The sequence below is a fragment of the Carassius auratus genome, chromosome 43 (assembly GCF_003368295.1).
Source record: "Carassius auratus strain Wakin chromosome 43, ASM336829v1, whole genome shotgun sequence".
NCBI classification, from domain to species: domain Eukaryota; kingdom Metazoa; phylum Chordata; class Actinopteri; order Cypriniformes; family Cyprinidae; genus Carassius; species Carassius auratus.
The window spans coordinates 13,803,092-13,827,535 of record NC_039285.1 but is presented as its reverse complement, the minus strand read 5'-3'; the positions used below and the strand labels follow the sequence as shown (position 1 = coordinate 13,827,535).

The 24,444-nt window shown below is 40.7% G+C and overlaps 1 protein-coding gene across 2 annotated transcripts in view; it reads left to right on the top strand.

Moving 5' to 3' along the window:
- Positions 1 to 24,444, top strand: part of LOC113061753 (LARGE xylosyl- and glucuronyltransferase 2) — a 113,516-nt gene that overhangs the window by 12,879 nt on the left and 76,193 nt on the right. The window contains exon 1 of one of the 2 annotated variants that reach the window (XM_026231157.1): positions 12,288 to 12,604. The exons of the other annotated variant lie outside the window; for it this stretch is intronic. The gene's annotated coding sequence lies outside the window, so the exon portion shown is untranslated. Of the gene's footprint in view, positions 1 to 12,287; positions 12,605 to 24,444 lie in introns of those variants that run through there. 2 annotated transcript variants of the gene reach the window in all.

The window sequence follows — 24,444 nt, the reverse complement described above, 5'->3', positions numbered from 1 at the left end:
CCTGCTTACATAAAGTGATTTTGAGAATTTAAATTAATTCTATTAAAAAAAAAAAAAAAACATTAAAAAGTATATACAAACAGTGTACTCTAGAAATATGCAATAATGTCTATGTTTTAGATACTGCTATTCATATCTTTTAGCATCTATCCAAAAAATACAAATATATACCAATAAATGCTGCGAACATAGGGTTTCAAGAGCAATCTTAGTAACTGTGCTCAGATTTTTCCAAGACCAAATAATTATTTTTATTATATGCTGTATGCCAATAATTTTCTTTCTCCTAAGGAATTTCAAGAGGAACATTTAAGGGAAGGTAGATACTCCACTTTAGATAGCTCTTTTCTATCCTCCATTCAGTCTGCTGAGGTGTGAATGATCAACTGCAGAGGCTGCGGATGACTTGTTCTGTATTTTTTTTATGGCAATATTTGTAAACTCTCATGGATGACTTGCTGATCCTAAGTGGCATACGGTGCTGATGAGGGTCAAAACGTCCCCAATTTGCAATCAAAGTGAACGCTCAAGATGTCATTAAGTGAGTCAGTGCAGCACACAATCAGGGACCGATCAGCCCTCGAGTGACCGCTGGAATGAAAGGTGACCCTTTGGACTTAATTTGGCCCATGATCACTGAAATTTTTACATCACCTTGCAGTACTTATTGTCAGGAAAACAAACATAAAAATGTAACTTACGAATTTTTAACATGCACAAAATTCAAATATCGCACAAAACATCTGCGAATGAGTCAAAGAGAACAAAATCATCACTTTCTGATAAACTGGCACTATACATCACTTAGAAAAGTGAAGAATCTACTGAATATAATAATTTTCCTATATAATAAATTACTTGCACCTCAGAATGGGCAGATGAAACACAATTAATGTGGTTATTGCTTTCAGAGGTTTGTTTGAGAACGCAGTGGTTTAGCAGTTCTGGGAGGCAATTATGATGACAGACTTTACTCTGTCATTTCTGATTGACCTTGTAATAACATTTCAGAATGGTGTGGAACAAGATCGGTCAGCTGGTTAGTCATGATTTACCATTCCATAGCGCAAAGTCACATCACTTTTTGATGCGCTAGGAGGAATTTATTTACTCTCTTTGGGTGAATGATACTCAGACTGTCTCTGGGAATGACTTACTCTCATGTCACATTTCATGCTCTATTAGAGCCACTGCCAGCATCTTTGAGGAGGAGCGAGAGCCGTGATTGAGATCAGATATATAACGAGATAGGCTGTCAGGATTCTGTCTATACGCGTGTTGAAGTGCTATACTATAGCTTGAAATGCTTTACTATAGAAATCAGGCCTAACACACCTTTATTGATTGAAATATGAGAAAAGTAATATAAGCTACATTACACTGCCGTTTAGAAACCCTAGACATGCATTTCAATTCAATTCTGGTTAAATTTCTGGCTTGCCACCGGTTTGATTGACGTTGCTGATTTCTGCACAGGAAACATTTAAGTATATAATCATATTAGCATTCAAATGAAGCCACATTGCAGCTTTTCACAATGAGGAACTTGCTAAATTTTCATCACAGCTCCTCAATTATTCATTTTCAGTGTTTCATATTGCATTTAATCTTGTTTTTCAGAGAAGCTTACTTTTTAACTTTGAGAGGCATGTCTGAGCACCGAGTTATTAACTATGGGAGGGAAAGAAAATGAATGTAACCCATTTAGCGGAAGGCACAATTCGCTGCCATCCGCTGCAGAGAGAGACAGGTTGAATGGTGTCTTTTAACATTAACTCAGCAGGCCTAACAAATTATGTCTATAGGTGCTCTCAAACGTTTCTTCAGCAAATGTTTTCTGAGTCATCCATTTCAACTTTATTCTGTTTTTAAAAAATGCAGATAGCTAGTATAAGGGAAAGAAGGTTACTGGCTTCATGCAGGGATTGTCACTGACCCTAGGAGAAGACTTCACTAGTTTTCACACATTTTATTGTCATTCACGCTGAATTATTTGTGAGGAACCAAAGTATCAAGTGTTGGTCCTCACACACATGGCTGTGCATATTTGTGTAAAGTTGCGTAACCTTATTTTGCCACTCAAGCAGATATTTTCCTCCTCTGCTGTGTGTTCGTGTCCTGAATTTAATGATAGAGGGAAAGCATTTGGATCAGTTTCGTTAAATGCTTTTGCCTTAGATATTTCTTAAAGCAACATTGCTTCACTCTTTTGCACCTTGTACCCCCAGGGCTTTCCCTGCTGAATTATTCAATCAGTGAGCAGGGAAGCGTGAGAAGCAATAAGTGGTTAAAAAAGACGCCAAAGTTTTCTACCTGAATGAGTGCTTCACTTTCTGTGTTAGGACTCACTCAGGCAAATAGACTCTTTCTTCTGACCGAGCTGACCCTGTACTCCCCTTTTACAGTTCTTTACATCTAGTACACTTCACTAACCATCAGGCAACATCTCCTCGCCCTCTGCAGTACGGGATACAAAGCACTTTTGATTAAAGTGAAATGCAAAACCAAACAAAACCCTTTATATTTGGCCACAGAAGTGGAGAAAGTTTCTGAAAATAGGTCGCAGCACTCAAAAATGGATCCATAAAGTTTAACTCTGAGGAGGACTTGTTTAAAGGAGTAAATCTCCTAAAATATGTTATTTTGTCTGTGGAACATAAAGGGACAATGCATGAGGAATGACATCAAGAACATCAATTTTGCACAGTGTGTCTGTGCACCATTTTCCAATTTTGACACAAAACAGACTAGTAAGTAATACTCTCTTAAAATATTAGTTGATCTGACCTTTTGACCTCTAAAATATTATATCTCCTCAAAAACTTAATACTGATGAATTATAATTCTTGATACTTGTAAAACAAATAGTTTTAATAAGCCTTGTGAACATGTTTAATTAACGTGTTTAATTGATATGCTTATTAAAGAACAGTAAAGACATTTATAAAGTTACAGAAGGTTTCTATTTCAGAAACTTTTGTATTTTCTATTCATTAAAGAACCATAAAAAAAGTAGTGTGGTTTCTACAAAAATATGAAGTAGCACAACTGTTTTTATCACCGAATCAGCATATTAGTAAATTCAGCTTTGCCATTACAGGAATAAATTACATTTTAAAATATCTTAAAATGTAACATTTTATGCAAATAGAAAAGTTATTTTGAATTGTAAGAATATTTCAGAAAATTACAGGTTTTTTTTTTTTTTTTTTTTTCATGTTTAGATTTTTTTTTTTAAGACTTCTTTCAAAAAGGTGGGGAAATCATCTGCTACATTAAAATCTATCGTCTTTTTTACTTGATTACACCACATTTTTAAACTCATTTAAACTTTTGTTGAAAATAATGTTTTCAAAAACATGCAAAACTAATATGAATTTCTTAGAATTTTCAATTTCCTTTATTGTGGATGCTCTTATATGTATTTGATGCAAATAACAACTTAAATTATGGCCTGTTACTGATAAAAAAACTATTACCTGGCTTCAGAAGACTTGGAATATAAAAATTTGAATAACCTTTATGGTGCTTTTTGCTCATTTTTCTTTTTGAGTTTAACTGATTTTAAACACAGCATGCGTGAAGATTCTTCAGATTCTCCTTTTGTGTTTCACAGAAAAAAACGCCACCTAAGAATAGGTTGAGGGCGTGTCAATTTGGGTGTACTGTCCCTTTAAAAGTGTTTGTCTGACAGCAAACTTATGCTTGATGGCAGTGTGTAGCCATGCACTGTGCACGTCCTACTGATACTTCTCCAAGACACTAGAAATGATTTATTACACCGCAACTGCAAATGCAGGAGGATTCGAGGCAGTTAAGGACGCTGGCACAACAAGGCCAAGTATTGCTGTGAGTTTTAGGAAACACGGGAAGAGTCTCAAGAGGCGCATTGATGTAGTTGAAGTAGGTCAAATGTCAGCAGATAGCTCCATATTTACTGACCAATGAGCACTAGGCACTGATACGATGAGCTGACTAAATGGGCACAACAGATATTAAATCCATCCCTCCCTGGTAATCAAGCACATTCCCCTTCCCCTTGTGAAGTAAGAAAGATATTTTCAGTTAGCGAGTTTTAGGTTGCTAAGTGACAACTTGTTAAAGTGTTTGCAGGTGGAGAGACTCTCTCAAATCGAAAACTCACAGCAGGACCGGCAGCGCTGGAGTTATAAGCTGATTCATTCCTTTTATTCCTCTGTTGCTGTGAACTCTATCTGATCTATAAGAGGTGGCGGAGTTGACCTTCTCTCGCATTTCTATTAACTTCCTTTCCTTGCTATAGAAGAACCTGTCTATTGCCCAGCTGAGATTTTTCTTTACACAATTTCAGAGTTGAGGTGCAGTGTGTATACTGTGTCCCAGAAAGCATTAGGGTTTTATTTCCTTTGAAAAGTTGTTTGTTTACTTCAGTTAAGTTCTGTGTAAATGGATTTGGTAAGCTGCAAGTAGTCAACTGTTATTTCCATGTCCAGAGTCATCTTTACCCAAGTAATATACATACCAGGAAAAAGATGTGTTTTCACTGTTTTTATGTGGCATAAATATATTTACACTTGACTCAAATTGGCAGGGTACAATGTATTATGGGCATTTGCTTTGAATATAGGGATTGCTGTATCACCCTCCCTCTGGAGAAAAAGCTACAAGCTGAAAATATAATTGAAAAAAGACACTTTTCAAAAGGAATGTGTGTATTATCAAATGCCGACTCTCATGCACAATTGGCAGAAAACAAGACGTTCTGAAAATGGAAAATGTAGTTTTTATAATGACAAAAATAAATAGGTGCTTTTTTTATCTTTGAGGTACCATTACAGTATTTATTATTTTGATTATGATTTTTTTTTTCTGTTTTCATTTTTGTGATTTTTACAAAAAAAAAAAAAAAAAAAAAAGAGTGTATGTCTTTTATTAATTATTTTAATTTTAAAAAATTGCTAGCTGAAGTAAAATTAGGTTAAGGTTTTTTTTATATTTATTTAATTTTATTTAGTTCTATTTGAGTTAATGTTTATTTTGTTTCAAGTAATTAAATTGTTTTTTTTTATGGTTTTATTTTATTTATTTTCATTTTTAGTTAACTATAATATGCGGTGTCATGTTTCCTCACAGAGATTTAAATGTTAAATGATTTGGATAACACATAGCTTAATTTAAACACACACACACACACACACACACACATTTATCTAGTAGCTTAAAGTGACTGTTCACCCAAACATTTTAATTCTGTCATGATTTACTCAGGTTGTTCCAAACTGTATATCTTTCTTCTGCTAAACTGAGAATAAGATATTTGGAAGAACTTGTATGTAACCAACCAGTCTCTGTTCCCCACTAATTTCCATGGTATTTTATTTTCCATGCTATAGAAACTGTCTGGGTACCAGCATTCTCAAAATATCTTATTTTGTGTTCATCAGAAGAAAGTAACTCATACAGATTTGAAACAACATGAGGGCAAGTAAATTATGAAAAAATGTATTAATAGGTGAACTGTCCCTTTAAGTACTTAAACCTTCAAGAGGTACTAAAAGAAAATAACTGAAACCACAGGGATTCACCTGAGAAATCAAGTTGGATCCCAGCACACTGGCCTCAGATGATTGGATGGGCCACTTTAAATAACGGTGTCCTAATGGAAACATATGTAGTACACAGAGGAAGACTGTTGAAGAGTTTCATCAGAGCTTGAGGTTTGTCCTCTATTGTATGAATTCTGCTCACTGTCCACGGATTAGTGCAGCAGCTGCAACAGACTTGTACAACGGCCAAATCCGCTTCAATTTTGGTCTTTTTGCACATATTCCAGAATTCTTGCCTCATGTTTTCATCCCCAGTGCCTGTAGAGCAATCTCTCAGTCAATTACACTAACTTGATTACATCTGTTCAACCGTAAGTCATTCTGTTCTATTTCTCTGTCCTTTATAGGCAGACTAACAGATTAAAAGAAAAGGCTCTCCGCTCCCTTAATAATTACTTGTGCTTCTAGAGTTAGGCAGTAAGCCTTACGAAATGACTGTTTCTCATTTGTTGCTGCCTTTCACAATAATGTTGAAATTTTATTCAAATGGCAAAAAGTGGTTTTGTGGTGTTTCAATAAAATGGAAAACTCAAAGACGCAGACTGTCTTTTAATCATCTCAGTTTTTAGAGTCAGTTTCCTGTTTCTGTTTAGTGCAAAAAAGAAGTAATTAACAGAGATTTCATATCCTCGTTATTCTGTAACTGAATGAAAATCAATCTTGGATTAATACTCTTGGATTAATAAATATATATATACTTTCTTAGTATTTCAGTTTTCTTTTTTCACTAAAGATATCATGGCAAGTAAAATTCCATTAGATATTAAGACATGTTTCACGGTAATTTATCTTGAATTAAATTGATTTTTCTTGCCAATTGACTTTTTTTTTTTTTTTTTTTTGCATAAATCTAATTCTGTAAGGTTCATGCTTAATCAATAAATCTGTCAATAAAACCTATGGGTAAGAAAAATACATTTAATTGAAATTAATCTGATCAGATGAATTCTGATAAAACATTTTGTATTATTTTATTATTGTATTATGCATTTTTACCTGCCTTGTTATTTTTAAAGAAAATGGAAATATTCAGAAAGTATAAATAAATAAATAAATAAATAATGCAGTAATCTAAACTAAATGAAATGTCTTAATGTATTACTTAGTATATTATGCAGTTTTCAAGTAAATTTTGCTTGTTTTCAATATTTTGGACATTATTAGTGTAAAATAAGACAATATTAATGATTAATAAAATTATTTTTGCAACTAAAACTAGCTTATTTTGTCAAACTTATTTTGAAACACTATACATTTCTTTAGAATCCAAGTAAACAAATTCTCCTTATCATTTGTTCATGTTCATAAACAATGGTTTTATACACGCTGCGTCCTGCATCTAAAACTTTCTGCTTACACTCTCACTATGGATTATAACTTTTTTTCCCCTTAGCTTCTTACTTCCTGCTTTTTGGTCTGATTGATTACCAGTTCTTTTCCGGGCTCAGGATGCTGAATAGAGAATAGGAGGAGGAAAACAGAAGGACAAGCTCTTCTCATTTACCTCTTTTCCTCCAGGGGAGAAACATTACTGGACTTAACAAGCAGTGTAATAGAGCACTCAGGCATTATTGTGTTTTCCACTGTCAGCACTTTCTCCTGTTACCACTGCATTCATGCATTTGTCCACGTTTAGCCACACTTACTGTTTATCTCCACATTCCGATCTTCTCAGATGAATGCACTAAGAAGCTGTAGAACATTTGCACAAAAACCTTCCTTTTTACTAAGCAGCATCCCTACTCACAATGGTGGAGTGATGTTGTAAGGTCCATTCAGGAAAATATGCCAGATCACAGTAGTCTGCTGCAATCCTCCACAGCATTTATTAGACATTATGCCATGCAAATACCATGCAGCACAAAGTTTTGTGGGCAGTTTGCATAATTCCTTTGTTGATTGCATTGTTTCAGCAACTGATTCAACAGACTTATCAACACTGCAGAAATATTTTTCTTGGTCAGTATCTATTTTTCAGTGTATAGAGAGATGTAATTTATTCCTGTGTTGTTAAAGCTGATTTGTCAGCATCACAACTTCAATCTACAGTGATTTTTGCTGATTAATATTTGAATGTCATTCAAAAGTTTGGGTTATGTAGGATTTTATAAAGGAAAGATTTATATTTTTATAATTATAAGCAAGTAAATAAAATAAATAAATACAAACTCATTCTTTTATTTGGCAAGGACACATTAAATTGGTGACATTAAATACAGTCAAAATGTTTCTATGCTGTACTTTTGAAATTTCTATTCATCAAAGAATCCAGAACAAATATCTATCAAAATATTAAACAACTTTTTTCAACGTTGATAATAATAAGAAATGTTTCTTGAGCAGTAAATCAGCATATTAGAATGATTTCTGAAGGATCACGTGACACTGAAGTCTGGAGTAATGATGCCGAAAATTCAGCTCTGCATCACAGAAATAAATTACATTTTAAAATATATTCAGTAGAAACCCATTCTTTTAAACTGTAGTAATAAATGCAGCCATGGGGAACATAAGAGATTAATATATAGGCTACTAAATAGGCAGAGTACTAATATTATACATACATATATGCCTCTGTGTGTACAGTATGTAATATTTTTTGTACTAAGTAGGCAGAGTATTTTTTTTTTTATAAAAGGAAGAAATGCTGCAGGGTAAAACTGAAAATCAATTTAGTTGAAGTGTGATGCATCCATCTTAACGTAGATGATGGGGCTTGATCCATTTGGTATAAAGTCACTCTCAAATAGATTTTCTATTTTATTAAACCTCCAGCAAGCCAGCTGGATCACATCAAAACATGCTTTTAAAAGCATAAGTATCAAAGGTGATATTTGAAGCCCCGCCTGTCTGATTTCGAGATCCTGACACGCAAAAGCTTCTCTTTCTTTAATCAAATCAGAGAGTTAGCAGTGCAGAAGACCCAGTAAGAAATAAAAGATAGCTTTGAGGAAACATACCATAACTGCGAGGAGTCAAGCTAAGTCTAATCAAATACTGTTATGGCACGCATGGCTTTTCAATCGGTTGTGTTCCTTTTCAAAAGTGTCACTGCTATATTTTCAGCTTGAGGCTTCTTCTGCAGATAGAATGGATGATAGGATGGGTGATAGATAGGATGATTATACAGACAGCAATCCCTCTATAAAAAAGCAAAGAAATTAAATAAAATAAAAAAGCAAATTTCTCTTTTCAAATGATACACTTTCCCAAATTGTATGTATTTATTTGTGTTTACCAATATGACAAAGAAAGGTTTATGATTTATAAATACTTTCCCAGGTTTTCATAGTGTGAAAGACCCCATAAAATGATTTACAAAAGCATTTTATGTAATGTATAACTTAATGAAAAACAAGTACATTTTTGCATACTTTTAAAAATATTACTTATTACGTAAATAATATACTTTAAAATAACTGAATGTAGTTATTTTCATGTTATATTCAATTACATTTAAAATGTATTATCGTTTACATTTATAATAGTAGCACTTGAATTTAAAAGTGCTTTTTTGACCCACTTAAGTACCTCTTGATATGTAATTTCATAATTCTATTGTCATTGAAACTGACAAGCATTTATTGGAAATTTAAACTTATTCTTTAACATCATTTCTTTTCAATCTTTGTCATGCATTAAAATTAACGAGGGTGTAATTTAGTACACTTAAAATATGTTTAATTTTAATGTAATATACATTTTCATGATATATTTAAAATTAAAATCAAGTACTTTTCATGTGTACATCAAAATAACTGTACTTTAAAACATGACAACAGATTAAGAAAACAAAAATGATTTAAAATGTACTCTAAAGTAAAACTTTTAATTGGACATAATTACAATATTCAGTTTTTAAAGAGTTCTTTGATGTGAAACATAGTAATAAAGGAAAACCTAAGTGGTCTTTTATTCTTGCAAGTACAATTGTTTAAAAATATTCTTTCAATATTTCAAAAGTTCTTCTTCAAAATTGTATCCTATTAAAACGAAAAGTTGAGGTAAGTCATGTCAAAGGGCCATTGAAGATCAGATATTTTGTTATAATTTTCCTGTGCAGTGCCGTCTAAAGGCCCGAAGATAATTGGCATCAATTATGGTTCTCTGGCCTTGACCCTTACGAACAGAGAATGTTCCAGATTCTCTGAATCTTTGGATGATATTATACACTGTAGATTATGATAACTTCAAACTCTTTGCAATTTTTCTTTGAGAAACTCCTTTCTGATATTGCTCCACGATTTTCATTGGGTGAATTGGTGATCCTCTGCCCATCTTGACTTCTGAGAGACACTGCCACTCTGAGAAACTCTTTTTATACCCAATCATGTTGCCAATTGACCTAGTAAGTTGCAAATCTGTCCTCCATCTGTTCGTTATATGTACATTTAACTTTTCCAGCCTCTTATTGCTACTTGTCCAAACTTTTTTGGAATGAGTAGCTCTCATGAAATCCAAAATCAGCAAATATTTGGCATGACATTTCAAAATGTCTCAATTTCAACATTTGATATGTTATCTATATTCTATTGCAATATAAGTTTATGAGATTTGTAAATTATTCCATTCCTTTTTTACTAACAATTGGTACAGTGTCCCAACTTTTTTGGAATCAGGTTTGTAAACATAGATTTTATGTATGTGCCAACTTATCAACTTCCATTGAGACAATTTGTTAATTATTTTTGATCATTTGAAACAGGTAGTATAATCATTTAAGGGGAGTTGATGTTTTCATTCTTAAGAGCCTTTTTCAGAACAAACATTTGTAGAGCATCTATGTTTTTGGTCTGTTCTGCTGCATGAGATGGAATTTAGTATACATTTAATAATGTTAAATGGTTATTTTATCATGGTTTCAGAGTTCATTGGCACAGGCATACAGACTTCAAAGTTAACATTTACATTTGAACTGTCATGGGGTTACTTCTGATAGATGCTTAATTAGTAGTTGTTAGTAGTCAGTATTAATTGGTAGTTTTATGTCAGTGTAGATCTCCACCTAGTCCCTTTGACAAATTGCACAGTCAAAATTACAAACAATAAATTTGATGAACATCAGTCTCAGAGGACACTTGAGCGATTGTAAAAACCTTCAGCAATTTAAAGAGTTTATAAAGTGTGAATTTAAGGGTGAACTGGAGGTATTTTCCTGTGAGGAGCTGGCAGTGGATACGTGCTTCGGTCTATGACCTTGCATGCTTTTCTGCAGTAGTTTTCAGTCTCAAGGGAGTGACCCCTCAGACCCAGCTGAGGCAGGTTTCTGAAGTATTGTTCGCTTTTATTGCTCTGATATACTTCTGAGCAGTCAAGCAGCAAGAAATCGTTCCCTCTGAAATTGGCAAGCAAGTAGGCCATTTAAAGATCAGGTAGCAAAACAGACAATTAAAAATCATTATTCATTTTCCTGTGAGCATCCCTGGTGGAGGAGGATGCTGTTCGAATGTAACCTGCCAAAGGGATACAGGAAGATCTTCATCCCTTGGGTGAAGAACATAAACGTCATTGACTTTAATACAGTAGCTTTGAAAGGTGTTGTAAAGCATAAAATCTACTAGCAGGCTCTTCTGAGAACTGGTCAAATGTCAGCTGATATTCTCTGCTTTGGACTGGAGCTTTGTGAAAGGCTCGGTCAGGTTCTTGGCTTCCTAACAAAGGCAATAATTAAGCAGGGTTAATTAATGTCATAGTGAAGAGAGTCAGTTTGGGTTGATAAGATGCTTCCAAAGAGGAAGAGGATTTATGAGTGCCATGAATCGGAACAGGAGGAGAAGGAAGGACAGAGAGGATAGATTAAGGGAGGTTGAGAGAGAGCGAGAATGCAGATGCCCTTTGCACTCCGCTGATAAAACTTAACTGCCTTTCTTTTGCCCCATACTGTCAGTTTTCTTTTTGAAAAGTTTTTTTTTACTTTTTTTTCTGAATCTTAAACTTTTGTTCTTTGGGTGAATGTCACCTTTTCAGATATAACTGTGGCATACGTTATCATTGTCATTATGCAGCTGTTTTTGGACTGTCAAGTTAAAAAAAAAAGAATTATTATGTTTTTTAAATTGGGATAAGCTTGCGGGGAAGGAACTGCATGTTGCTGAAGGAGATCATGAGGAATATTTGCATTAACTTTTCCAGCACTGAACTGGTGAGCAATTCCAGCTGCAGTGTTGAACCAATTCCACATTAGCCGCATTTCCACTGTTGGGCCAGTACGAGCCAGGGCTTAAATGGGCCGAGTGGGGTTAATAAACTCGGGCCAGTAGTACCGAGGCCACAATAGCACAGGGTTTCCAATGTCGAGCCTGAAGCTCCGCTGCGCTTCACTAAAACCGCCCTTTACACGCATGAAAATATTGAAATATGAAATATGAAAATATTGAGAGTCTCTGCGTTATCCTATTATTCTTGTGCATTTATCTTCCATGCTCAACCAGTCTTTTTGTGGGGACTTGAATTAATTAGTGTCAATGTCATTTAATTAAAGAAACTGTCAGATTAGCACGAATAACTTTGAGGTACCTCAAAGTGTTGTGTAATTTTGATCAGTTCGTTTTCAAATATCTCATTTAAGTTTTTTATACTGTGCTTCAGAATACAATTAATGTATAAAGAATATATTTTATGAAATCTGTCCCTACTTTAATTTACAATTTCGCTTTAAATTAACAATTTGTGTACTAACACTTGTTTCTTGTGTTTCACAGAAACAAATGACATCAAGTTTGGAACGAATGCAGAGAATTGTTCATGAATTCAAACCATAACATTACAAAAAGCCTTCAGAAATATCTAATACAGTCTGCACTCATCGATGCAGAAATGGGACATCAAAGTTAGGGACGATGGAGATTATTTTGTGAGTAAGAGGATTAAGGTAATTGAGTGTTCGGGGGGTGGAGACGTGAAGATGGTGCTGGATGGACGGCACAGCATGTGCGTGAGCAGCTGATGGAGCGTTTGCTGCTACAGCCGGCAGATGGAATGAAGCTATTAAACAGAGATGTTACTGGATGATCAGAAAGGTGAGGCCGAGGTTTCATTAAACCAAATAGCCTGAGCTAAGACCATCTGTTGAACTGAAAAAATCTTCTTCAGATGTCTTCTAAAAAATATATATATTTTTTTAGATTTCTAAAGAACTGTATTACTTGGTTTTCAAAAACGGGTTTCAAAAACTGACTACATTCTCTTTCCCTTGGGAACCATTTAACCATAAATGCATTGATTTGACAAGTTTTTGCCTCATAAGGTGAGCTAGGAAAAAGTGTGAAGGGATTTGGCTTTGTTTACCTGGAATAGCCAAGTATATTGTTATGCTTTGCTGGGTTTACCAAACACATTCCACAGTGCAGGTACAATACAGAATTTTAAGCACAGATTTGTTTAGGTGTGAAATTGCTTGTGTATGTTTAATTGCATTGACAAATGTATTGAACCATCCCATGTCAATGGAGTTTTTCTCTCTGGTTTTCCACTATGGTAACAAGTCATTAACTCTGCAATTAAAGTTATTTTTCTATGGGGAATTTGTAAGGACACTCGTTGACTAACATGTGGCAATTTTCTTTTGGTAACGAGAGTTCCAGAATCCTGCTAGAATTAGGGGACAAAAAAAACTTACAAAAACAAAACAAAAAATCCCAGTGGCATCTTCAATAAATAGACTTGCATATTTATTTGTTGGACCCAGCTCTAACAAAATGGCTAAATGCAGAAACAATCAGATGTTGAAAGCTCCCTCTGTGAATGACATGCATGTTTTTTTTTTTTTTTCATCAGTTTTATTATTAAACATGGTAATCATATAATTTCATATCAGGCAGCGTGTGGATTGGGCATCACTCCGGGAGGGATTTTGGTTCCACTGTTGCATTTTCATAATTCTGTTAACAACTTAAGAGGTTGTTCAGATTAAATATGTTGTGTTGGTTGCATTTTGTCTCACTTGGCATTAGTAGAGAGTCCTTTAAGGCATTATGCGATTTGAAAGCTGTCTCAAAATGTATGGATCTTAATGATGCTGACTTCTTCACATAAACTTGTATTAAACAGTGTTGGGGAAAGTTACTTTTAAAAGTAATGCATTGCAATATCACACTACTCCCTATAAAGTTACTAATTGCATTACTTTTTATGGAAAGTAATGAGTTACATTACATTTGAGTTACATTCGTTTTTGGCAAACACAAGTACATTCACACCAAAAGTGAAATGAGTAAAGGGTAGAGCTAAAGGAAGTTGTGGCCTAACGGTTAGAGTGTTGGACTTGTGATCCAAGGTTTGTGAGTTCGAGTCTTGGGATGGCAGGAATTGTAGGTGGGTGGAGTGAATGTACAGCTCTCTCTCCACCTTCCATACCATGACTGAGGTTCCCTTGAGCAAGGCTATGAACCTTCAACTGCTCCCTGAGTGCCACAGCATAAATGGCTGTCCACTGCTCTGGGTGTGTGTTCACTGCTGTGTGTGTGCACTTTGGATGGGTTAAGCGCAGAGCATGAATTCCAAGTATGGGTCACCATACTTGGCTGTGTGTCATGTCACTTTCACTAAAATAAACCTTTCTGCTCTGCTGCCATTTTGAATCACAGAAGAATAGGACGCAACACTCTTAATTCAGCAATGAAACACAAATGTGATGTTTAACTTAAGTATTTTTTGCTTATTTGTATGGTTGATTTAGATCATCAAAGTTCAGCAACAAAGATATTAGTTAATAAAATGGATACATGAGGATATTTGTGTTATATAACACAGTTAATTATTAAAGTAATAATTACTTGAAAAGTAATCTGATTGCGTAACTCGCATTACTTGTAATGCATTACCCCCAATACTGTTAATAACATGATTTATTCAGAATCAAAATGATTCTGGTAAAAATAGATTACCTGGTTACAGTTTTACCCAATATATGTATGTTATGAAGAAGACAGCTACGATTTCCACTAGCTTTTTGACAGAGCCATAGCATTAAGTGATGTAAATGGCATATGCTGCGATGCCTGCAACTGCAAATCAAAAATATATATTTGACCAAAAGCGTGGTGCTTGCAGAATAAGTTATATAAAACATTCAAAGCCTTCATATCAAAAAATTCTGAATATATAAACTATTGTTTAATAGTGCAGATACACAACTTAATAAAAGAGCAATAGTGCTTTTGTTGTATTCTAAAAGATTGCAGTCTCTAATGCTATCAATACCGTTTCACTTCACTTGTGTATCAACAGCTTCCCCCCAGCTCATGCTAATTACTAATCAGGAATCCCATGAAGCTGGTTAGTGATTAATTTTAAGAGAGGGAGAAATGGCAGCACGGTGTGTTCTGAGATGATCTGATTGTTTTGTTTGCTTTTTTCTTAAACCTGTAATTGAGTTCTTGATCAGAGGAAGAAAACACTGTCAGGAACACAACTGGACACAGATGCAGGTATGGTGTGAGAATTTATTCAAAAAAAAAAATCCAAAAGAAAAACTCCCTCCAACTAACAAAAACAGGCCGGGAAATAATAGAAAAATGTCCAGCAGGAAAATAAGAGGCTTGAATGTCCTTTCGTAAACACCCGGCAGGGGGCGCCCGATGGCGCGGCCGTGTAGGAAGTGGAGGAGGGAGGAGAACACGAGAGAGCCCGTCACGGAGCAAACCAAAACACTTCTGAGGAGTATAGGGGTCCGGTCTAGTAAATGAGGGAGGGGAAAAAATAGAAAAAACAAAACAAAACCAGTAGCAGCAGACAATGGCACGACAGAGCAGGACTAGACAGAATGACTACACATGGGCTGTAGTCGAACGACGATCTGGCACCGATTGGCGCGACAGACGGGAATAAATAGAGGAAGAGATGGACAAACATTGAATGCAGGTGAGTGGAGTCAAACAATTAGAAGCGGAAACTGTAGTAATGAGGGGGAGGGAGGAACGCCACAGATAGTTGCAAGACGAACGATCAAAACCAAAACAAAACACCATGTGCGCATGAAATGACGACATAAACAAAAACACACACCGAAAAACAGGGTGATCAGACAGCTGACATGACAGTACCCCCCCTCTGACGGATGCCACCAGGCGCCGCAGGAAGGGGCTCACCTCGTCGCCGGTAGAAGTCCTCGACCAGTGTCCGATCCAAGATGTCCCGGGCCGGGACCCAGCTCCTCTCCTCTGGGCCATAGCCCTCCCAGTCCACAAGGTATTGAAAGCCCCGCCCCCTACGTCGGACATCTAGCAACTTCCTCACCGTATAGACCGGGGAGCCATCCACTAGACGGGGGGGAGGGGGGGTTGGGGCAGATGGAACAAGATGGGAATGGAACACAGGTTTAACCCTGGAAACATGGAAAACAGGGTGTACCCGACCAAGCGTGGTAGGGAGCTTGAGCTGCACCGCCGCCGGACTCAGGACCTTGGTGATCCGGTATGGGCCAATGAACCTGGGTGCCAACTTGCGTGAGGCTACCCTGAGAGGCAGGTCCTTGGTGGAAAGCCATACCCTTTGACCACACACATAGCGGGGGGCAGGAGTCCGGTGACGATCGGCCGCTGCTTTGGTCCGCCTACTAGCCTGGGCCAAGGCCGCCTTAGCTTTCTTCCAGGTGCGTCGACACCGTCGGACAAAAGCCAAAGCAGACGGGACCGCAGCTTCGGGTTCCTGTGTGGGAAACAAGGGAGGTTGATAACCAACAGAACACTGGAATGGGGACATACCTGTGGCAGAAGCCGGAAGGGAGTTATGGGCGTATTCTACCCAGGACAGCTGTTGACACCAGGAGTTGGGATTGTGGGATGCCAGGCAGCGAAGAGTGCGTTCCAAATCCTGGTTTGCCCGCTCGGACTGCCCGTTGGTCTGGGGATGGAAACCTGATGACAGACTCGTAGAGGCCCCGATCTGCCGACAGAACTCCCTCCAAAACCGAGAGACAAACTGGGGACCCCTATCGGAGACCACATCGACCGGAAGACCATGAATCCGGAATATGTGATCAACCATCACCTGAGCAGTCTCTTTGGCAGAGGGGAGCTTGGGAAGGGGAATGAAATGGGCCGTCTTAGAGAAACGGTCCACCACCGTAAGAATGACGGTGTTACCCATGGATTCTGGGAGGCCAGTGACAAAATCAAGGGCCAAATGTGACCAGGGGCGGGAAGGGATGGGCAACGGGTGGAGCAGACCAACGGGGGGCGCATTGGAAGTCTTGTTCTGAGCGCACACAGAGCAGGCAGCCACGAACTGCCTGACATCCTTGGCCATGGATGGCCACCAAAATCGCTGACGGATGGCAGCCAGCGACCTCCGGACTCCTGGATGACAGACTAGCCTGGACGAGTGACCCCACTGGATCACTTCAGAGCGCAACTTGGTGGGAACAAAGAGATTACCCGCTGGACCCCCCTTCGGCACAGGACCCTTAAGTAGAGCCTCCTCTACTCGTCTCTCGATGTCCCAAGAGAGGGATGCCACCACCACCCCTTTGGGCAAGATGGTGTCTGCAGACTCCCTCCCCTCAGGGGCCTCGAAAAGACGAGAGAGTGCATCGGGCTTGATATTCTTGGACCCGGGCCTGTATGACAGGGTGAAATTGAACCGACCAAAGAAGAGGGCCCAGCGAGCCTGTCGGGAGCTCAGCCTCCTGGCCGAACGGATGTACTCGAGGTTCTTATGATCCGTCCAGACCAGGAAGGGCTGAGCTGCGCCCTCCAACCAGTGACGCCACTCCCCCAAAGCCAGCCTGACTGCCAACAACTCCCGATTACCTATGTCGTAATTCCGTTCTGGGGGACTCAGGCGGTGGGAGAAGAAGGCACAGGGATGCACCTTACCATCTTCGTGTGACCGCTGAGATAGGACCGCGCCCACACCGACATCTGAGGCATCCACCTCAACAATGAATTGACGTTCAGGGTCTGGAATAGACAAGACAGGAGCAGAGATAAAACGGGACTTTAATTTATCAAAGGCCTCCTGTGCCCCAGTATTCCACTTGAACAGTACCTTGGGAGAGGTGAGTGCCGTTAAAGGTGCAGCAATCTGACCAAAGTTCCGGATGAACCACCGATAGAAGTTGGCAAACCCCAGGAACCGCTGCAGAGCTTTACGAGAGTCAGGAGCTGGCCACTCGGCAACGGCCCTTACCTTACAGGGGTCGGCTTTGATCTCCCCTGCCGAAACAACGAACCCCAGGAACGGAACCGACTGGGCATGGAAAACGCACTTCTCCGCCTTAACATAGAGCTGGTTCTCCAGCAGCCGTTGTAACACCTGGCGAACATGCTGAGTGTGTACCTGCAGAGATGGGGAAAATATCAAGATATCATCAAGATACACGAAGACGAATTGATTCACCATGTCTCTCAACACGTCGTTAACCAGGGCCTGGAAGACAGCTGGGGCGTTGGTCAGACCAAATGGTAAGACCCGGTACTCAAAGTGTCCCGTGGGCGTGTTGAAAGCTGTCTTCCACTCATCCCCCTCACGTATACGAACCAGGTGGTAGGCATTTCGAAGGTCCAGCTTGGTGAAGACCTTGGCTCCCTGCAATAGCTCAAAGGCAGACGACATAAGAGGCAAGGGGTACCTGTTCTTAATAGTGATGTCATTCAGGCCTCGGTAATCTATACAAGGACGCAAGGAGCCATCCTTCTTCTTGACAAAGAAGAAGCCAGCACCTGCAGGAGATGAAGAGGGTCGGATGAGACCGGCTTTGAGGGATTCATTAATGTATTTGTCCATGGCCTCTCTTTCAGGGCCTGAAAGGGAAAACAAGTGACCCTTGGGCGGAGAAGTGCCTGGGAGGAGCTCAATGGCACAGTCATAAGGACGATGTGGAGGTAACGAGGTGGCCCGGGACTTACAAAACACCTGGCACAGGTCGTGGTACTCCACTGGGACCCCCTTCAAATCAGCAGCCTCCACCTGTAAGACAGGACACACAGACACAGGAAAAGAGGCAGCACCCAAACAAGACGCATGACAAAACTTACTCCAAGACAAGACAGAGTTGCTCGACCAATCCACGTGAGGGCCATGTTGCACCAACCACGGGTGCCCCAGGACAATGGGAGCACTCGGGGATTCAAGAAGGTACAGCGTGGTTACCTCACGGTGATTGCCCGAGACTATTAGACTGACAGGAGGGGTAGCATAGGAGACAGTGGTGATCAAAGTGCCATTCAATGAACGGGCAGGAATAGGTTCAGGAAGAGGAATGACAGGAATCCCCCAACGGGTGGCTAGGGAGAGGTCCATAAAGTTGCCCTCAGCTCCCGAGTCAACCAGTGCTGCACAGGAGTTAGAAATATCACCAAACTGAATTGAGACAGGAAGGAGAGTGCGAGAGGAGGGGGAATGCAATAAAGGGGTAGCGCTCACCAGGATCCCCCTCTTTACTGGTGAGCCTTGACTTTTAACGGACAGCCTGCTGCGAAGTGACCGGACTTGCCACAATACAGACATAGCCCTTGGGTGAGTCTTTGCTGCTTCTGTTGCGGAGTGAGCCGAAGGCGCCCCACCTGCATAGGCTCCGGCTCAGTGGTTTCGGTGGGGGAAACAGGTGACGACTCCTCGGTCCTCCAGGGTGGACGAACTGCCAGGCGCTGACGGCGGCGGCGAAGGCAACCCTCGATCCGCAACGCCATATTAACGAGATCGTCAAAGTCCCGTGGCAAGTCCTGAGTGGCCAGCTCATCCTGGATGTCATCATCAAGCCCTGCACGGAACATAGCTCGACAGGCCCCCTCATTCCAATCGCAGGTCGCTGCCAGAGTCTTAAAATGAATAGCGTAGTCCGTTACTGAGCGACCCGCCTGACGGAGCCGTGCTAGCTGGTCAGCCGCTTCCTGACCTCTGGCAGAGCGGTCAAATAGCCTCTCCATCTCCTGGCGGAAATCCTTAAAAGAGGCGCAACAAGGGGCTTGAGTCTCCCAGACGGAAGTACCCCAGTCTCTAGCTTTACCAGTTAGAAGAGTCAATACATAAGCCACTTTGGACATCTCAAGAGCGTATGTGCGTGGCTGCAAGGCAAACACCACCGAACACTGGGACAAGAAGGCCCGGCAGGAATTGGGGTCTCCATCGTAGGGTGGTGGGTTATTGCATCGGGGCTCAAGCTCATGGCGAGGAAGATGGTGAGCTGCACCACCCTTTGCAGCCTCTCGTTGCAGCTCTTGGATGCGGGTGGTCAGCTCAGCCACTTGGTTGGTTAAGAACTCCACCTCCCTTGTGGTGTTCGTCAATCTGGCTTCGTGCTGGCCTAAAAGAACACCCTGCTGGGTGACTGCGGTTCTGACAGGATCTGCGCCTGCTGTGTCCATCTTGGCCAGATCGTTCTGTCAGGAACACAACTGGACACAGATGCAGGTATGGTGTGAGAATTTATTCAAAAAAAAAATCCAAAAGAAAAACTCCCTCCAACTAACAAAAACAGGCCGGGAAATAATAGAAAAATGTCCAGCAGGAAAATAAGAGGCTTGAATGTCCTTTCGTAAACACCCGGCAGGGGGCGCCCGATGGCGCGGCCGCGTAGGAAGTGGAGGAGGGAGGAGAACACGAGAGAGCCCGTCACGGAGCAAACCAAAACACTTCTGAGGAGTATAGGGGTCCGGTCTAGTAAATGAGGGAGGGGAAAAAATAGAAAAAACAAAACAAAACCAGTAGCAGCAGACAATGGCACGACAGAGCAGGACTAGACAGAATGACTACACATGGGCTGTAGTCGAACGACGATCTGGCACCGATTGGCGCGACAGACGGGAATAAATAGAGGAAGAGATGGACAAACATTGAATGCAGGTGAGTGGAGTCAAACAATTAGAAGCGGAAACTGTAGTAATGAGGGGGAGGGAGGAACGCCACAGATAGTTGCAAGACGAACGATCAAAACCAAAACAAAACACCATGTGCGCATGAAATGACGACATAAACAAAAACACACACCGAAAAACAGGGTGATCAGACAGCTGACATGACAAACACAAAAGGAAAGAGGCAGATTAGTGAATGCTTTGTCAGACACACACACTGTGCTTTATGAATGGAAAGGTTTCTGATTAACTGGGCTCATAATCCTTCTTGAACTTCAGGAAAGGACTCAGCCTTTGGTCCAAAATCAGCAGTGCTGTTCCGGTTCTGGCGGAACTAAAGAGACAGCGCAAGAGCACCAACAAGAAAGCCATTAGAGAGAGACAAATGAAGAGAGCAGAGACAGCTATTAAAGCGGGGAGAAAGATAAACAGGAACAGAGGGGAAGGCAAAGATGGAACGGAAAGAAAAAGTGAGAGACATTTTGAGTGGCATGGAATGAGTCAGACTTGTGCAGAGGGGCGAACAGGAACCAATGGTTGATGTAAATCTAAATTACTCAAATTTAAATCTCCAACTTTGCCTACAAAATTTCCAGAGTATAGTTCTGCATTTAACTGCAATATGAGACAAATATTTTATTTTTATTTATTTATGTTTTTATTTATTGTTTATTGAAATTATTTATTTCTGTATTTTTTTTTTATTAAATTAGATTTTTGAGAAGGTAAAGGGCCCAATTTAACTTTTTAATATTATTAATGAATAATATTAAGCAGTAAATTAAATGATCCACATGATGACATTTCACCTGCTGATCTCATCCAGGATGATCCCTCACTTTCAGACAACTTTTTCAGAAATGTAGTAATTTAATCAATGTGACAAAACGTCCCAAGTTTAAGCTATAAAAGCACGTGCTGCACAGCTGGCTTCAGCTTTGAGTAGGGAAGCAAGCGCCGGCAAAGGTGCCAGAAGTATGACAACGCGACCCAGCGTCTCGTTCCCTCAAGGAACTAGGGTTACATTCGTAACCTTGAGACATTCCTCTTCAGGAACTCGAGCTGTGTCATATGCTTTGGGGAATGATGTGTCCACGCTGCCAGACTTCCAATTTCCTGCCTAGTGTGTATCCGAAAAGCACAGCTAAGGCGAGAGAACAGGAGAGCCAGGAGTGACTCACATATCAAGATCGTAATATCTGATGAACGTAGAGGGCGTGGACCATCCCGCAGCGTTGCAGATGTCCAAGAGGGAAACACCTGCTGAGAAGGCCTATGAGGACGCCATACCCTGAGTAGAGTGAGCCTTGATTCCCAAAGGAGGGGGAAGACCAGAGTACTCATAGAATACGTTGATAGCCTTGACTATCCAATGACTTAAGGTCTGCTTAGAGGCAGGAAAACCCATTTTAGGGGGACTGTAGCAACCAAGCAATTGGTCTGATTTTCTCCACAGTGGAGATATGCTCTGTGGACATATGCGTCCAGCACTCAAACTGTGAACATACAATATAGATTTTGCTGGTCTGGCTCCCGAAAGGGAGGAGGGCAGAAGGCCTGCAGTACTATGGTTTGTGGCGTGACAGAGGGAACTTTAGGAACATAACCCGCTCAAGGGTATAAAAATGCTTTGGCCATACCAAGGACAAAGTTTTGTAGGTAGGGGCCACCGAGAGAGCCTGAAGATCTCCCACTCTCTTTAGAGAGGTGATAGCCATTAACAGGGAAGTCTTATGAGTTCAGATGTCTATCTGAGATAACATGTATTGGCTAGAATGGAGCTTTACAAAGAGCCTCTAAAAGCATAACCAACATGGAGGAAACGTGCAACTAGGGGGTGTCTTCCCACTGACTGATCATTGAAAGGGACATGGTAAACAGCAATGGCTCCCACGTACACCTTTAAGGTGAGTTAACCCCACAGAGAGCCTAGCTTGGAGAAACTCCAGAACTGTACCAACTGGGCAGTTAACAGGGTCAAGCTGGTGATCTCTGCACCATGAGTTAAGGAGTTTCCACCTCAGGGTGTACAGTTTCCTCGTAGAGGGAGCTCTGGATTGGAGGAGGGTCTCAACAACCTCGGTTGAGACACCAGATGCTATGAGCTGTGCCCACTCAGTGGCCACACAGGGGCCACACAGTTTCCACAACTCTGGATGAGGGTGAATTATCTTGCCCTGCATCTGAGAGAGTAGATCTTTCCTGATTGGAATCTCCCGTGGATAGCCGTCAAGGAGAGAAATCAGATCTGTGAACCACCCCAGGCCCAGCCAGAATGGGGCTACTAACAAGGGGGAAATGTGTACAGACAAAGCCTCGGCCAGGTCTGTACCATAGCATCCCAGAGGAGCTGGATGAACTAGAGAGAACCAGATGACCTAGAGAGACCTTGCGATGTCTCTTGAGTCACAAAGAGGTCCAAAATCTCTCCATATCTGCTCTATCATATCTGCATATCTGTCTCGACAATATGTCTGCTCCCACATTCAATCCCCAATGAATATACACTGCTTTGAGCAAGAAGAGTTTTCCCGGGGACCACAGAAGGATCTGGTGTGCCAACTTGTACAAGGGGTGTGAACGCAGACCCCCCTGGTGATTGGTATAAGAGACCACCAATGTGTTGTCGGTGCGCACCAACACATGGTGACCTCTCAGGTCTGAGAGTAAATGTTTTAATGCCCGATACACAGCTAGCATCTCTAGACAATTGATATGCCATGTCAGATGGCGTCTGCTCCACAGACGGCGGGCAGGGTGGCCACTCATGATGCATCTGTCACCAGCATTACACGGTGACGAAGAGATCCCAGTACCGGGCCCTGATTCAAGAACCAAGGTCTCTTCCACATGTCTAAGGCACAAAGGCATCACCACATGACCTTGATAGTTCGCAGTGGATCCCCCCTCAGGGAAAAACCATTGGACTTGAGCCACCACTGTAGAGGTCTCATATACAGCAGGCCAAAATGTATCACATTGGATGCAGCTGCCATCAGACCTAATAGTCTTTGAAACTGTTTGACAGTGAGTGACTGGCCTTCTTTTGTCGATCTGAGCAGGAGACAGACGTGCCTGCATCATGGTTCGAATCCCACACTACGCCTAGATAGGTGGATCTCTGAACTGGGGAAATTACACTCTTCTTGGCATTTAGTCTCAAACCCAGCTCTCCTATGTGTGCGAGAATGACATCTCGATGTCAAACCACCATGTGCTCTGATTGAGCTAAAATCAATCAATCAATTGTCGATATAATTCAGAATGCGGATGCCCTGCATTCTCAGAGGAACCAAAGCGTCATCTACACATTTCGTGAACGTGCAGGGTGAGAGTGCAAGGTCAAAGGGAAGTACTCAATATTGGTAAGCTTTGCCCCTGAAAGCGAACCTCAGAAACTCCCTGTGTTGTGGAAGGATGGATAGGTGGAGGTATGCATCTTTGAGATCTACTGTGACAAACCAGTGCTCAGTTCTGATATGAGCTACAACATGCGTGATGGTGAGAATTTTGAACTTCAGTGACATAACTGAGCAGTTCAGCTGACGTAAGTCTAAGATTGGACGCAACCCCCCATCCATCTTTGGAACTATGAAATACCGGCTGTAAAACCCAGATTCCCTGTCTTGATGAGGGACCACCTCGATGGCCTCATTCCTTAATAGGGTATTCACTTATTGTTCCATAACCAGAGCCTGCTGGGGGCAGACTAGTGTTGGGATAACCCCGTTGAATCTCGGTGGTGGAAAGCTGAACTGAATGCCTCAGCCTTTTTCTACCGTGCGCAGGACCCATTGAGATAAATTTGGCAGTATTTTCCAGGCAGCTAAATGATCTATTAAGGGAATCAGTCTCTCAAGACTGACCTCTGGTGTAAGAGGCCCCCGAAGGCACGGCAAGTCTCTCAGCTCCGCTACGCTTGCAGGGCAAAAATAACTGAGAGCAGCGCTCGCTGGAAGCCACTGCACTCTGAAACTCTGTCAGGATTGGCAGACCAACCTCCTGAGGGCACTGAGGTGAGACAGGTACCATAGAATGAGGTGGACTCTACTCTACCCCAGTAG